General features: G+C 36.7%; 1 protein-coding gene across 1 annotated transcript in view; it reads left to right on the forward strand.

The window, feature by feature from the left end:
* LOC137273704 (RNA-binding protein Ro60-like) overlaps positions 1–16,011 on the forward strand; it is a 93,973-nt gene continuing 77,962 nt past the window's right edge. The window contains exon 1 of the mRNA XM_067806505.1: positions 1–84. The gene's annotated coding sequence lies outside the window, so the exon portion shown is untranslated. The remainder of the gene's footprint in view (positions 85–16,011) is intronic.

Below are 16,011 nucleotides of genomic sequence, written 5' to 3' on the forward strand. Positions count from 1 at the left end.
GCGATCATTACCGCGAGGCTTTGCGAGATCTGCGAAATTCAAGGCTCAGATGTGTGTCTTTCACCTACACCTAAATCATCCCAGGTAACTTGAACTACTCTCATTTGATATTGTAAGTTCCGCCCGTACTCCCCTCCCAAAACATTAACTTACAAACTGTCACTCAAATTAATCACTAGTTATACCATCAATAATGTGTGTAAGGCAAAAACAATATCCCAGTGTTAGGGGTTTTCGACGGTATAAGACAAAACGTATTTTTTATCCTTATCCTCATGTGTTTCCAACAAAAATAGCGTTTTTACATCGTATCGGCGAAACTGCAGTCGCTTGTCACATCCGGGTATTTTTGTATGTGTTTTCGACGGTGAGCCATACTTTTCCCTCCGCACTGCAAGAGAGTGTTTTGATCACGTGGCTTCCTGTTTCATACATTACCTGTCACTTGCAGACGACTGATCTTGTTGAATTGTGCTCGCTATTTTTTGTTATATAGGCAATTGATTTTGCATCTGAAGTGGTCCGTAATTTGGTTTGCTATACCCTGGAGGAAATGTTTGTTTTGTTAACTGGGGTCACATAGCAGCTAGTGTCATCCTGTCCATCACTGTTGATGAATGGTGATAATCAGCACACGATAACAAGCTGTTAATTGTCTCATGAACTTGACCACCGGTTGACCGTCTTCACAATAGGCACTGCTCAGGGTCGGCTTACTTTGTTGAACGTCTGGACGAACTTGATTCTTCCAGCTGTATACATGTAGATAATATTACTGTTCCTAATGTAACTAATGCCGAGATTGTTTCCCCATATTCTACGTTTTGCATTCCGAATACAGCATGTGATGTTGACGACAGAAGTGATGTTACTAACAACGTTCATGTAGACTCAACCGATATAGTGCGCAGTAAATCTTCAAGTATTAAATTCCTAAGTGTAAATGTGTGTGGCTTGAGACAGACTAGAATATCCAGAATTCAGTAACTTGGCAACTTTGTATGACGTTGCAGGTTTTCAAGAGACAAAACCCGATACATTTCATGAGTTAGAAATCGCCGGTTACTCATTATACATTCATCATAAATCGAAGTCCAATAGAAAATGGGATATTATTGGAGTAGCTGTTAAAAACGAATTCAGTGAACTGGTAACAGTGCTTAAAGATCTTAGTAACGAATATGTACTCTGGATAGAACTATCCAGTGTTCTTATTCCTAGTGAAGATTCCATGTATATTGGTTTTGTGTATCTTCCACCAGAAGGATCGAAATATTTTAATGACGATGAAATTGAACAATCAGTATTACACTTCCAAACCCTCTCCGAAAGTGTCTGTTTGGTAGGAGATTTCAATGTGAAGACTAACATATCGTGTGACTATTGTTGTATTGGTAAACATATCACTGATGCTGTAGACATTGACTTGTCAGATATTGGAAATGATTTTGATCCTGAAAGTGTTATAGCATCTTTAAATTTGCCACTTCTACCTTAGTAGAATAAACAGCCATGGATATAAATTACTTCTAATGTGTAAATGCCTGAACATGTTTATTTGTAATGGTCGAATACAATGGGATAATGTGGAGGGCAAGCTCACATGTAAAGATAAAACTATCATTGACTATCTGATTGCCTCTCCACCAGTACTAAGAATATTATATCAAATTTTAATATTGGAGAGTTTTAACCGTTTTACTCTGATGTACACTGCCCTGTAACCTTTTCTATTCAAGCACTGAGCTGTCCAGTAGCCGAGCAGTCTGTTAGTAATAATAGTGGTACTCACATTCAGGCAAATCAACCTAATCGTTTTGATGATAAACTTGCTGCCCAGCTTCAGGACAATATTGATGTGAAGAAGCTTGACATCATACACGATCGGCTCCAAAACATGTCCAGTGAAATCGTCGACAAACAGTTTGTGAGTAACATCGTTACTGATATCTCTAATGTACTCCTTGATGCTGCTCGGTCCACTTCCGGTGTAAAACGTAATAATGCTCATGTCTCAAGTAAAGTTAAACATAATAAGAAACATAAACCATGGTTTAACAGGGAATGTACAATCATGCGAAATTGCTTTATAAAACAAAACGCATTTTAAAGAAAAATAGGTCCTTGTTAAATAAAAACAAATATAAACTTATGTGCAAATCGTACAAAAAACCTGGATAAACATATTAAACAATATAAATCAATGACAAGGACTATGTTACGTCACAATAAAATGTATGCTCCAAAGGATTACTGGAAAACTTTGAATGATGGTGGGAATAGTAAACAAGTAAAACAACCTGATCTGGACACCTTTTTTTCAATTCTTCAAAGAATTAAATAATCGGAATGTACATAACACATCACAAGACTTTGTGAGCCCAAACCCTATTGAGTCAGATATTCTCAATTCAGTTATCACCCGTGATGAAATCATCTCATCAGTTAAACATCTCAAACGAAATAAAGCTCCAGGAATTGATTTTATAGAAAGCGAGCTTTTTAAATATGCTCTTGAGGTAATACTTCCTATACTAACTAAACTATTTAACTTAATACTGTCATCTGGATTTATACCAGAGGATTGGCTTATAGGAATGATCAAACCTTTGTACAAGAAAAAAGGTGATAACTTAGACCCTAGCGCATACCGACCTATTACTATTCTCAGTTGCTTCAGCAAGCTGCTCACGAGTAATTTTAAATGCAAAGCTAACAAAATTTGTGGAATCTGAAAATATAATACCCGCTCAAGCCGGTTTTCTGAAAGATTTTTCAACCATGGATAATATCTTCGTAATGTCATTATTATTCAGCCTTCTCAAAAATGCCAAACAAAAACTATATTGTGTGTTTATTGACTTTACTAAAGCATTTGATTCTGTTTGGAGAGCTGGTTTATGGTATAAAGTGCATAATAACGGAGTTTCAGGCAGGTTCCTTGTACTTATTAAAACATGTACAAAGATATTAAATCAACCATACTCCTCAACAACAGGATCTCGTACTTTCTCCCAAGTAACTCTGGCGTGAGACAAGGAGAGAATCTCTCCCCTTTGTTGTTCGCCTTTTTTCATAAATGATCTTGAATCATATTTAGTAAATAGTGGGTGTCAGGGTGTAAAATTGCAGTACGTTTCAGATTTCTTTGTAACTCTTTGGCTTCAACTACTATTGTACACTGATGATACCGTCCTGTTCAGCGATGATCCTTATGATCTTCAAAAATCTCTCAATGCATTTTATTGTTACTGTAATGAATGGAAGCTATCTGTCAATTTATCCAAAACTAAAGTCGTTGTTTTTGGTAGTGGTCCTGCAAAGTCACCTAAGTTAAAGCTTTACTATGGTGAGGTGCCTCTTGAGGTAGTAGACTCCTATTTTTAAATTGGTATTTCCCTTGATCGTAATCGAAGATTTATTCAGGCAATTAAGGCACTTGCATCTGCGGGTACGAAGACTATGTTTTCTCTTTTGAAAAAAAATCACGCAATATAAACTTACCACTTGACTGCACCCACTTGACTTTCAGCTTTCAATGTAATGACTGAACCGATTTTGTTATATGGATGTGAAGTTTGGGGGTTCGAAAACACCTACTTAATTGAAAGAATACATATAAAATGTGTGAAGCTTTCTGCAGGTCTTCGAAATTCAACTCCAGATTGTATGATATACACAGAATTTGGTCGATACCCGTTGTATATTAAGCTAAACAAAAGACTTTTAAGTTTTTTGCACAAAATGGTAACAAACAACCGCCAGGCTAAACTATCATACAACATATATTCTATTATGCTAAAAGCCCGTTCTGAAATCAGTTTATTTCCCTGGATTGAGTTTGTAAGACAGACACTTGATGACTGTGGTTTACCCGAAATATTTGATAATCCATTTCTCCGTATAACTAAGTTTCTCTTTTTTAAGATTGAACAGAACCTCAAAGACCAATTTTTACAGAAGTGGCATACCTCCATGATAAAGAGTTCAAAATCGTCTTTTTATCGTATTCTAAAAAATAATATAGAATTTGAGAGATATGTCTTTCTGCCAAGACATATCTAATTCCCGATTTTAAGATTCAGAACGAGTTATCATCACCTCCCTATAGAAATTGGTCGTTGGGTACATGTTCCTAGGGAATATCGTCTGTGCTCTTTATGTAATTCTCAGGCAGTGGGAGATGTCTTTCATTATCTGTTCAAGTGCGATGCTTCGTACATGAATTCTGTATCCCTGTGGAAAGTTGTCGAACTGTTCTCCTCTAAAAAAACCCGCGCAATCTTAAAAATCTTGCTGTGTACATTAATGTTAATGTAATATTTAAGTCTACAAAGATACCTTAACTTTTTGCTCTTCTATTTTTTGCTCTTTATCTGTCATCTTGTTATATATATATATATATATATTTATATGAACTTGTATTCTCATGTATCACCGTCGGTGGTGTTGAATTGAATTGAATTGTTAGAGTACTTTGTATCAACGTGGATTGAAAGTAGCGTTTGGACAGTAACAAATTGGAGTTTTTGGCAATGCAATCTGAACAACGACTGGGAACGCTGGCACAAGCACCTGAACCAGCAATCAAGATGGCGACATTTGCTCTTTTACAGACTGGTCTCCCTCCTACAGATAAGCTGACCTTCTACCCCTCCAGATTAGACTGGTAACGGACGGGCATCTGGAAAGAAGGCAGCACGCTAGTCAGCGGATAAAAACTGAGAAATCTTTCAAACTGTGGGATGATTTCCAGGCCTCCAATCTCACTGTCTCACAGCTTCTGAGAGAAGTTTCAAAACTGAATGGATTAATGGTTACAGAATGAAAAAAATATGCTATGTTGTGATATCTGTTGGATTGTTCTGTGCACTTTTCATTATTGAACAGTGAATAATTTATCAGTAAATATGTGTTGGCAGTACATTATTAAAGTCTGCTGCTTATTATTTTTATTGTTCATATATATATTAAATTATCTCTCTTGCCATGAGACCCTTGAAGGTCAAGGTTAGAATAGGCCTTCAGCAACTCAGGCTTACTACAAAAGGCGACTATGCTTGTAAGAGGCGACTAACAGAATCGGGAGGTCGAGCTCGATGACCTGGTTGACACATGCCCCAATTGCGCAGATCGATGTCCATGTTGTTGATTACTGGATTGTCTGGTCCAGACTCGATTATTCACAGACCGCCGCCATATAGCCGGAATATTGCTGAGTGCGGCGTAAAACTCAACTCACTCACTCATTCTCTTTCCTGCCATGACACAGTAGTCATTCATATTTTACGATGCTTCACTTTTATTACTCCACTGAATACAAAGTGACAGTATTTTCGTATCCCGAAACAAAAGAACAACATAAGCCATTATCACATGATTATTGTCAAAACAATTTTATATAATAAATCCAAATACATATATATAAATACGAGATACGGGAAAATATTCGTTCCTTCAATCACACGTTTTGTGTCCTCAGTTGTCTTAAGTTTCGTATCACTGAAAACAAAGCAAACCAATTTCGTTATACACAAGCCAAGTGAATTATCAAAATTCATATACTTGCAAAATGATATCATTCAAGTATATATTGACGTCTACGAAACAGTCGGAGTTACGAATTCACTGCATCTACGAACTGGTTCAGCCTACGAAAACACTGTCTCCCGTTACAAATTGTGATAGTCTATATTTTGTATCTCTGTTATACCATCTGTGGGTTTCAGTCGGTAAACTGTGATTGCATGGTTGCAGTTTTGTTTACCATACGCATTGTTTCAGTGGGAGGCTGCTTAAATACGGTTCTATATGTTGGGAGTAATGGGTGCTCATTATGGATGTCCCGGAGCAACTTAACACTGACACTAGTCCAGAAAACACTTGTGATAAAGTGGCAGATATCTTATCAAAGTTAGATATGCCAGATATTAGTATAAAAAAATCCCACAGATTAGGACCTTCAAGCACAGGCAAAGTGTAGCGCAAAATGGGTTGCGCAGCAGAACGAAACTGACCAGTCTTCGTATATGCGAGCGAAGCGAGCAAAGGTTGGCAACAAACTTCCCTCGCTTCGGTCCGAAAAATATTTTTCATGTCAAAATAAAATATCGCCACCATCAAATATAGACACACATTTACTCACAGGGTTGTGCTCTCAGATTTCCAACCTCATATTTAACAATTACTCACGTGAAATATATTTTAATCAACGTTTTAAGCGCCGCTGGTGCTCTCACAGAGCGTTCTTTGCCTCCATTACCCCTGCCAGCTTCCGGTTCAGCGGAATGAAGGAACAGGTTAGGTAACTCTGAAAACACTTGTCGAGTCGCATGTCCTCCGCAAAGTTCGCAACGTCCTGGACATGAAGACAGACGGAACATGAGAACACAGAATCGTATATACAAGAAAACTGTAGACAAACACTATACAACCTGTATATAAAGAAGACACACAGAGAAGTTGGACTTATGGCTAAGAATGATCCGACTGCGCTTTGGAATTATTTAAAATCTCAACCTTCTAAAGATGAAAATATCTCTCTAGAAAAACTTTATGACTATTTTCGGTCACTAAATATAAGCAACGAAAGCGACGACGATAAGACATCACTTGATATTGACGACCTTACAGAATCAAACGAAGAACTCTACGGAGATTTTTCTACAGACGAACTTCCTTTGGCTATTAATAATCTGAAGAATAAGAAAGCTGTAAGTGTTGACCAAATAGAAAATGAACATATTATTACCACAAAGGACATCTTCCTTCCTATTTATTATGAGTTATTTAACCTGGTCTTAGAAAGTGGATACATCTCGGAAACCGGGTTAACCGGCATTATTTAGCCCATTTACAAAAAGAAAAGCGAATGTGATAACCCAGAAAATTATCGACCAATTTCCTTTATTGTCTTGCCTTGGAAAGTTGTTCACCTCTGTCCTTAATGCAAGGCTTACTGAGTATGTGGGGCGGTGGGGTAGCCTAGTGGTTAAAGCGTTCGCTCGTCACGCCGAAGACCCGGGTTCGATTCCCAACATGGGTACAATGTGTGAGCCCCATTTTCTGGTGTCCGCCGCCGTGATATTGCTGGAATATTGCTAAAAGCGGGGTAAAACCGAACTCACTAACTCGCTACTAAGTATGTTGAAGGAAATAGCATTCTTTCTGAAATACAGGCTGGGTTCCGAAAGGGTTACTCGAAAGTCGACCATATTTTTGTCCTAAGCAACTTAGTGTCTTCATCGACTTCCAAAAGGCATTCGACAACGTTTGGAGGATAGGTCTGTGGCAAAAGCTCCCGTCCTATGGTATTAATGGAAGGTTTTTCAGGATAATATTTCATATGTACGATAATATTAAATCATGTATTAAATACAATAATGACATTTCCGGGTATTTTCGCTGTGGAAAAGGTTTCCGTAAGGGGGAAAATCTGTCACTTCTTTTGTTTTCTATATTTTCAAATGATGTCGAAACACATATGCTTTCTTCCCGATCTGAAGGAGTCACAATTGAAACAACTATTGGTGTTATTAAGATGTTATTGATCCTATATGCCGATGATACAGCTTTGTTACCCGACAGCCCTGCTTAAATTTACAGCATTGCTTAACCCCCTGGATGCCACAGGGACATATATGTCCCTCCTCTACATCCCTCACTTTGAAATCCAATAACATTCTAAATATACCACGCATATATAAGCACCTCACAGTTTTGGATTCTGCGGAAAATTCCCTGTTTCTTGATACCATCCACTATTACCTCAGACCAAGCTAAAGTGCTCAAAATTGCCTTTCAAAATAGGTTTCATCGTAAATGTCGTCATTTTGCAAACTGTACTAAATCGAGATTCACAGCGTTATTTGCAGTATGTTTTGAAATGTGAAAATCGGATAATTACTGGGAGTATTGAATTTCAAAAACAGCATATTAATGATCACTGATATCAAGTTTTGATGTAACCAGTAATGATAATTCTGAAACGTCGCCGATGAATCCAGAATCGGTTGGGATGTTTTTGAAAACACACTTACACGAACGCCGAAGTGCGCTTTCCGGCATATTGGTTAGTGTTTACAAAATCACGTTTCGAGAATGCCTGTATTGAGACGCCTATAGCATCACGTACACTCAGGTGCCAAAATAAAGTTCACAAGATGGCCGCCACACCATTTCTAACCTGTATCTTGCACAACATTTTGAATCATTTTTTGTGAAAAAAATACAAACTGGCTTACCTTATATTGTCTCAGTATTTAGTAATGCATCCATTAGCTTGCATAACATGCCTCATTCTCTTTGGTAGACTGTTATACAGTGACTGTATGTAGGCTGGTGTCAGGGAGGTCCAAATGTTCAACACACAGTCAATTAAATCTTGCTTTGTCTTTCTGACGTTTGACTTTGATTGTTCTCCAAACGTTTTCTATAATATTACAGTCTGGTGATTGTGGTGGCCAACTCATGGTATTGATACCATTTCCCTGCTTCCAATTTGTTGTCTGCTTTGACACATGGACTGGGCAATTGTCCTCTTGAAAAATATAACCTCTCTCTTGTGGTACTTTTGCAATAACTGGCCAAAGATTACTGTCTAATATTTCTATATATTTTGTAGAGTTTATGTGACCATCAACTGGCACCAGTGTCCCTACACCGTCAAAACAAATGCACCCCCAAAACATCACACTAATCTGAGGGGGTTTCCTGTCATTGTAGATTCCAAGACACCTAGGTTTCCATTTTTCCTGATTAGTGCGCCAGACAAAAACCTTTCGGTCCTTACCTATAATGACTTGTGTTTCATCTGAAAAAATTACTTTCCACCAGTCTTGATTCACTTTCCAGTGCAGATGAGAACGTGCAAAAGCTCGTCTTTTAAACCTGTTTACTGCAGACACTGTTGTTTTCTTCTTTACAACCCTCCTAAAATATCCATTTTCATGTAAACGACGCTGTATTGTTTTCTTGGATAGCTGAACAGTGGCATTTTCATTAAAAATTGCTGAAATGTCACTTAAAGATTTCCTTCTGTTAATTTTCACAATCCTCATCAGTGAGCGCACATGCCTTTCTGTTGACTTTCTCTTCCTTCCTCTTCTTTTAGGATTTTCCTTATCTTCTCCTTGTCTCACTTTCCTCAAATATTTACAGATGGTGAACCTGTTTATCCCTGTTATCTGTCCTATTTTGCAGCCACTTTTTCCTTCTTTGGATAGTCTTAATATCAATTCTTTCTGATACTCTGTCAAACATTTGCCTCTGGCCCCCATCTTGTTCTGAGCAGACGACTTCCTGTGACAGTGAGAGTTATTCCCCTTTGTTTACATTTCCTGACAGGTGAACACCAAGACATGCACCCTGTGAAATTTGATCCCCCACTTTTGCCTATGAGTTAAGAAATCTTATTTTGAATCAAGAGGTATACTCCATGACGCAATACAGCAACCATTTTGTGAACTCTATTATGGCACATGAGTGTATATTTCATAGTCAGCTGCGACAAATGCATCATTGAATTCCCCACTTATCTTAGAATCAAATTACAAATGGTCTTTGTCACCAATACCAACTGTCTAGGCGAAACGAAACGAAAGATAATTGGTATGAAAACGAACGCTGTGCTCGAAAGACAGCGCTTGTTTGAAATGTAACAAAGAAAAAAATCCAATTTTACACTGCGTAGCATTTTCGGTAATATTCCAACATCCAGGCGTCTAATCATTGCTTACAATGGCTCAATACGCTTAGTATATTCTGGGGAAGAGTGTCGTAGCAAAAGTTTAAATTAAAAAAAAATTAAAAATAGATACAATGAAATAATTTGGTAATTCATAAGAAACTGTCAAACTTTAGTGCAGCGCGACGCCATGACTGACGCAAAATCACGCAGAACGACAACGGTACTTGTCGGCATTTCTGGCTTCTTCCGTCATTTACAGTGTAAACGATAAAAACATATAACAATACACAGATACTCAGAATAATTCTGATTACTTACATCTCACATTTATGTACAAAAGATCCCTGAATCAAGGAAAACGTCCTCGCAAAATCCTGTGTACTCTTGTCAGCGAAGCCGCCATTTTGAAAGAAATCGGTCATCGGTAGTGATGTCACACGTCAACATTGTTGCACATATTAGGCAATTTCTTTGAGGTGAAGGTCGGTTGAAGAAGAGTAAACACAATGCCCATAGCATTCCGATTGCACTTTTTGTATTGTGATGTATATTTCGTTCCGATATTTTTTTATGAAACTGATTTCAGTTTGTCCATGTTCAACACCGTATCATATGTGGATTTAAGGTATGCGTTTTTATTCTTTGAAAGCTTTTGATTGTTTGAATAATATTTACGTGGGAAACTGACTCAGTAAGTGTACTATACCACATTTTAAGCCTCTACACAAGTGTTGGAAGATCACACGTAGCCATTACTGCAACATGTGCTTTAGTTCCCGTGATGTACAATATTCAATACGTTGGGACAAATATTGCAGTTTCATATGAACAGGTTAATAGACAGCGATTTAATTCCAAGTAAAACTGATAATATTAATGAAAATGATTTGTACGTTGTATGAAATGTAGGGGCACACATACTACTACATGTATTTAAAAAGGAATTGTCTTGTTCACTGTATTGGTTTGTGTCGTTTTTATAGACAAAACAATTATGAATATTGATTGACCAGGTGCGAGTTTGTCAAAAACGTTTCATGATTCATTATCATTTTTTTCGACCATAAAGTCAATTCAAATTCGAATAAAATATATCTGATGGCAGAATATCTAACTCAAACAATATTTACACGAAAATTGTTAAAAATATATAAACCAGGTCATGTCTTAATTTGGACAAGCCTTACGTCAATATTCTAATAGTTCTGTACTGAAAAAGCGATCTCTTTGTACCTTTCATTGCATACATATGAAGTGAAATGATTTCATAATCATAAGAAGAAAAGTCTGTTTCCTAAATGAAAATACTCAATGAATATTCAGGTGTCGTGAAATTGTGATTTACGCTAAATTGATGCTAGACAGGTGCGCGTGTTGCTTATAATAAGATATGTAGTAAAACCGTGCAATTGTTGATATATTCAGGACCCTATTTCAGTGATAAAACCATTCATTTTATATTTTGGCTAAAAGGTGTTGGATTCTGACACAGAAGCCGAGATCTTTTACACATTGAATGGAAATTAGGTTAGATATATACTACTCAGCAACCAGAGTCGTCTTTTTCCAACGTCACAAAATGCACAAAACGTGTCGTGATGTCAAGTAAAATGTCGCATTATTTTCAGTTATTTCATTACATTTGAAAATGTGGCTGTTACTCCGTTAATAATGATGCAAAATTAATAAAAATACATCTACACAAACAAGAGAATATGGGAATCTAAGAACTAAAACTTGTATCGGATAGGGACATCCAAATCGTTATTACCTGCTTTTTCATGTAGTACACTGGCACCTTTTCTTACAAATTGTGAAAGTACCAAAAGGTATCCTCTCACATTGGGGAACTGTGTTCTGGAATAGTTTGGTTCACTGTGAACAAAACATAAGGGAAATATACTGTCCGTACCCACAGCAAATTCTCTCCATGTGATCGGAGTTACATTGACCTAATGTAAACCATAGCTGACTTATGCCCCCTTATCTTCATACGTGCATGACCTCTCTGTCGACGCTTGACGTCATAGGAGAAAATCGATTTTTTACATTTATTGAGGGTCATTTTTTACTTTGTGCGTATGACGTTATGCATTAGCACATAAATCCATTTCATATACACATATGTCGTTCAGATATCAAGCTATATTTTCTTCGCTCACACTTTACGTAAAGATGACAAATGAAAGAAATCATAGCAGAGTGCTTTTATCGGTGCACGATAAAAAAAGGAGAAATTTACTGTTTTTCAACGCACACAAAAGTTTTGCACAACATTTAGCAGTGTCTATTTCTCAGACCCCTGAGGTAGTCGCAGTTATATTTATACCAACGGATAGGAAATCAAATATTCCACATTTGGGTGCAATTTTATAACCGTACACAGATCCAGCACCACGCGAGCGCAATTCTCGCACAACGCTCACTTTTCAAACGTTACGAAAATGTGCGCCTGAAAAAAAACTCGGCATCCCGGGGCTTAAATGTTTTTCATAATTACTGTACGCAATGGAAATTGACAGTAAATATTTTAAAAACACAGGTTATTATTTTTGGAACTGAACCAGCCAAAAAGACCGAGCATTGTTTTACACTAGATGATAAGCAGCTTGATGACTATGTGGATGACTGTATACTTAGGTGTTAAATTTCACAGAAACGGCAAATTTAACTCTGCTGTTAAAACATTACATGACCGACCTTAAAAAGAAATGTTCGCTTTATTATCAAAGTCAAGAAATCCCATTTACCCACAGATTGTATGTTCAAATGCTTCGATAGCATGGTTTTACCAGTAATGTTGTATAGTTGAGAAGTATGAGGTTACAAAAAAGCCGATATTTTGAAAAAAAATGTACCTCGATTATTTCTAAAAATTATCCTGAAACTACGGAGAAGCACCCCATGTTATATGCTCTATAGTGAAACAGGACGGTTGCCTATTTCTGTATATATTAAAAAACGCATGGTATCATACTGGTTCAAAGTTGCCACAAACGCAAATAAGAATAAGTTGACGGCAATTATCTACGATACTATTATCTATAAATTTTCCCACAATATGTTTTTATCACCTTGGATTTTATATGTTAAATCAGTTCTAGATGATTGTGGTTTGTCGTATGTGTGGTTTAGTCCCTACAATTTGGAACATCAGTGGCTAACTTCCACAGTTTTCAAAAGATTGTCTGATCAGTTTATACAGAAATAGCAGGCTGACCGGTCAACTCCGCATAAAGGTTACCTGTACTGTTGTATAAAACCTACGTTCGGTTTGGAGGAATATTTATTTCTTTCATCAAAATTGTCCCGCCCTCTTATTAATCTCCGTACAGGTAATTATCATTTGCCTGTGGAAACTGGTAGATGGTCAAATATTCCTTTTGAAAACAGATTGTGTGAACTGTGTGATACGCCACACGTCGGCGATGAAATTCATTACCTTTTCCAATGTCAGTATTTTAAGAAAGAAAGAGTTGTATACTCAACGTTTGTTATTATTGTTATTATGTTATTTGGTTTAGCATTAGTGCATATTTATGTAAATAGGCAATGGATAAGATTTAGATAATAGCAAACGCCTAGTATCGGCAAATGAACCAGCGGCCAGTGACAAAGCGTCGTTACACACGAGTGCACACTTACCGGCCCTGACTGAGTTCGGTATCGTTTCGAGGTAAACAAAGGTACCAAAATTTACACTTTTGATTTGCGATTATACGCTTAGCATTTTGTCTATTTGTTTTTTTCACAATCACCAGTGCATTTTGATAGATGTGTTTAATGTTTAAGTTTGTGGTTGCATGTGACCTTTTAAGTACAGACTGATGAATAAAGATTTCACTTCATTATTTTGACAACTGAAACAAAGTTTAATCATCTGCCAGTGGTAAAAACAGTTAGGACTGAAAAATAACGAAGTCAGTGTACGTCTTTATATTTGTCTTATAACCTTAATTAGTTTATCATCATATTTTTATGCATTTTGAAAGGTAATAAAAACATACCATTTGCTTATAGTTATCGTGAATATTTAGCATGACTGTAACATCTAAACATAGTATACATTGCCAAAGTGAATCACATTTTACACACGTGTAGCAGGGCTGTGACAGTCATGCACAGACAACAGAAACTACTTTTTGTTGTTCCTCAATGGCCGACGGTTTATTTGTGATGAGTACAGGTGAAAACAATAACCATGAAACAATCAGGTTACAATAAAATAGATGCAGCAATATACACATGGTATTTAGACAGATATACACATATTATTCATACATATGCTGTAACGTTATAAAATAGTTGCTTCAGTAACCAATTACTTTGTACAAAACGTCTCCCATTTGAGTTATATCATACTGGTATATAAACAATAAATAAACCTACCAGGTGTGTGGATCTAGGTTTATTTCACACCTGGGGACGCTGTTGTCTCTATCAAATGATTGTCTGTAGAGGAAATAGTGATACTAATATGTACAGACATGCTAATACGAATACATACAAAGAATACTCAGCAATGAGGACCTAAGTGGGGAGGGCTTATGTAATTGTATTGTGTGGTGAACATGCGGTTAGCTTGCTCAGTGAAGTGGCTGTGAGCGATAGTTAAGGCAGTAATATAACTAAAACTATGCAGTGAATTTTGGAGAATTTATTTACATGAATTCTAATCAATATACAACCTGTTAAAATATACAAAAATGTGTCACTGACACACACGCCATAGTGAATATTGTCTGTAATACAGATACTGCTGAATGCTACAACAAATAAATTAAAACAAAATGCAAATATTAAATTTGAAACAGAAAAAACGTATCCGGAATCATCAAGTATGTATCTTGTTCAGGAATGTACCCATCAATATCCACATAACGAGATGCCATTCAACTGCAGGTGGTAAATAAACCTGCTGTAAATGTGTCTTTCAGCAGTCTGATGTGCGCAAAAGTCATACATCGTTTCAGGTTTTTCAGATTGGTCACCCAAGATCGCACATCTGGCAATTAATTTTATGATATGTCCACCATTCAAAGTAATTGAGTTAGCCAATAATGAGCAACCAGTCACCGTAATGGCCGTTAATTCCTTGAAGAAATGATGTTGTTTTTACACTCGCACATCATGAAAGGATGATTAGTAAATATACACACAAAAACACTGTCTTTTGACAAATCCGCTGTGGAAGATAAAAGTAGTTAATCAATCAGTGTGTTATGGGTTAATCCTTTGATCGATGTTTGTTTTTGTAACTCTCCTGATAAACCCTCTGTTTGGTCTCTTATCGCCTACGTCTCCACTCGCTAACAAAAACAAAGCTGACTAATTACGATGGAAAGGTGCACCCCTACTCTAATAATGAAATCACCTGATTAGGGCTATAGGCCAGGAGCATTAGACATAGACATTGGGGAAAAAAATAGTAGAAAGCTGAATTTTTCAGGAAAGCTTCAGAACATCATTGCCATATGCAAAATACAAAGTTCTGCAAATTCTACCTTGAGGCATTTTCAAAATGGCCGCCAGTTTCAAGATGGCCTCCAAAATCATTAAATGATTATACACACAGACATTTTGTCAATAATTATGTCATGTGATATATCAAATGGAAGCTCATCTCACAAGGAATCTAAATATAATGATATCATGCACTCTAGCATTTTCAAAATGGCCGCCAATTTCAAGATGGCCGCCAAAATCATTAAAATGATTATACACACGTGATTTCAATTCCAATCTTGAATTATTTGGTATTAAATGCATATATCCCAATCATTCTGGGAGATTCGTCTTCCTAATATTTCTTCCCCTTACGACATTAAATATATTTCAATGTCAATAAATATTGTCATTTCTTAGGTCTGTCAACCTCCTTATCTTCTTTCAAATAGAAGAGTCCAGTTTCAGATCATAGGGGTGACGCTCGTTTATCACTGCGTAATCTGTGGTCAACAGACCACGAAGTGTTGTTTTGAGAATGGGTGAATAGAGAATTAGGCAAATAGAGAACAACACAAACCCTCTTGCATCACTTACATGCACATATTACATATCATGTGATATATTTGTCACACCAGACCTTGATTTATAATCTTGAGTATGTACTCCAAACAGAAGAAATGCCAAATGGGAACCTTTGTCGAGTAATCTGAGTGGTGTTACCATTAACTATACCTTACAAATTCGTTAACTGACCTCCGAGTGAATGATGACGATTCTTGGTAATTTCCGAATATTCACGAACATTCCCGAATCGCTTAGAAAAAAACTGAAAACAACAGTCCCTTTGAGTTCGTTATAAACGAATATTAATGTAA

This window comes from Haliotis asinina, chromosome 2 (genome assembly GCF_037392515.1).
Source record: "Haliotis asinina isolate JCU_RB_2024 chromosome 2, JCU_Hal_asi_v2, whole genome shotgun sequence".
NCBI lineage: Eukaryota > Metazoa > Mollusca > Gastropoda > Lepetellida > Haliotidae > Haliotis > Haliotis asinina.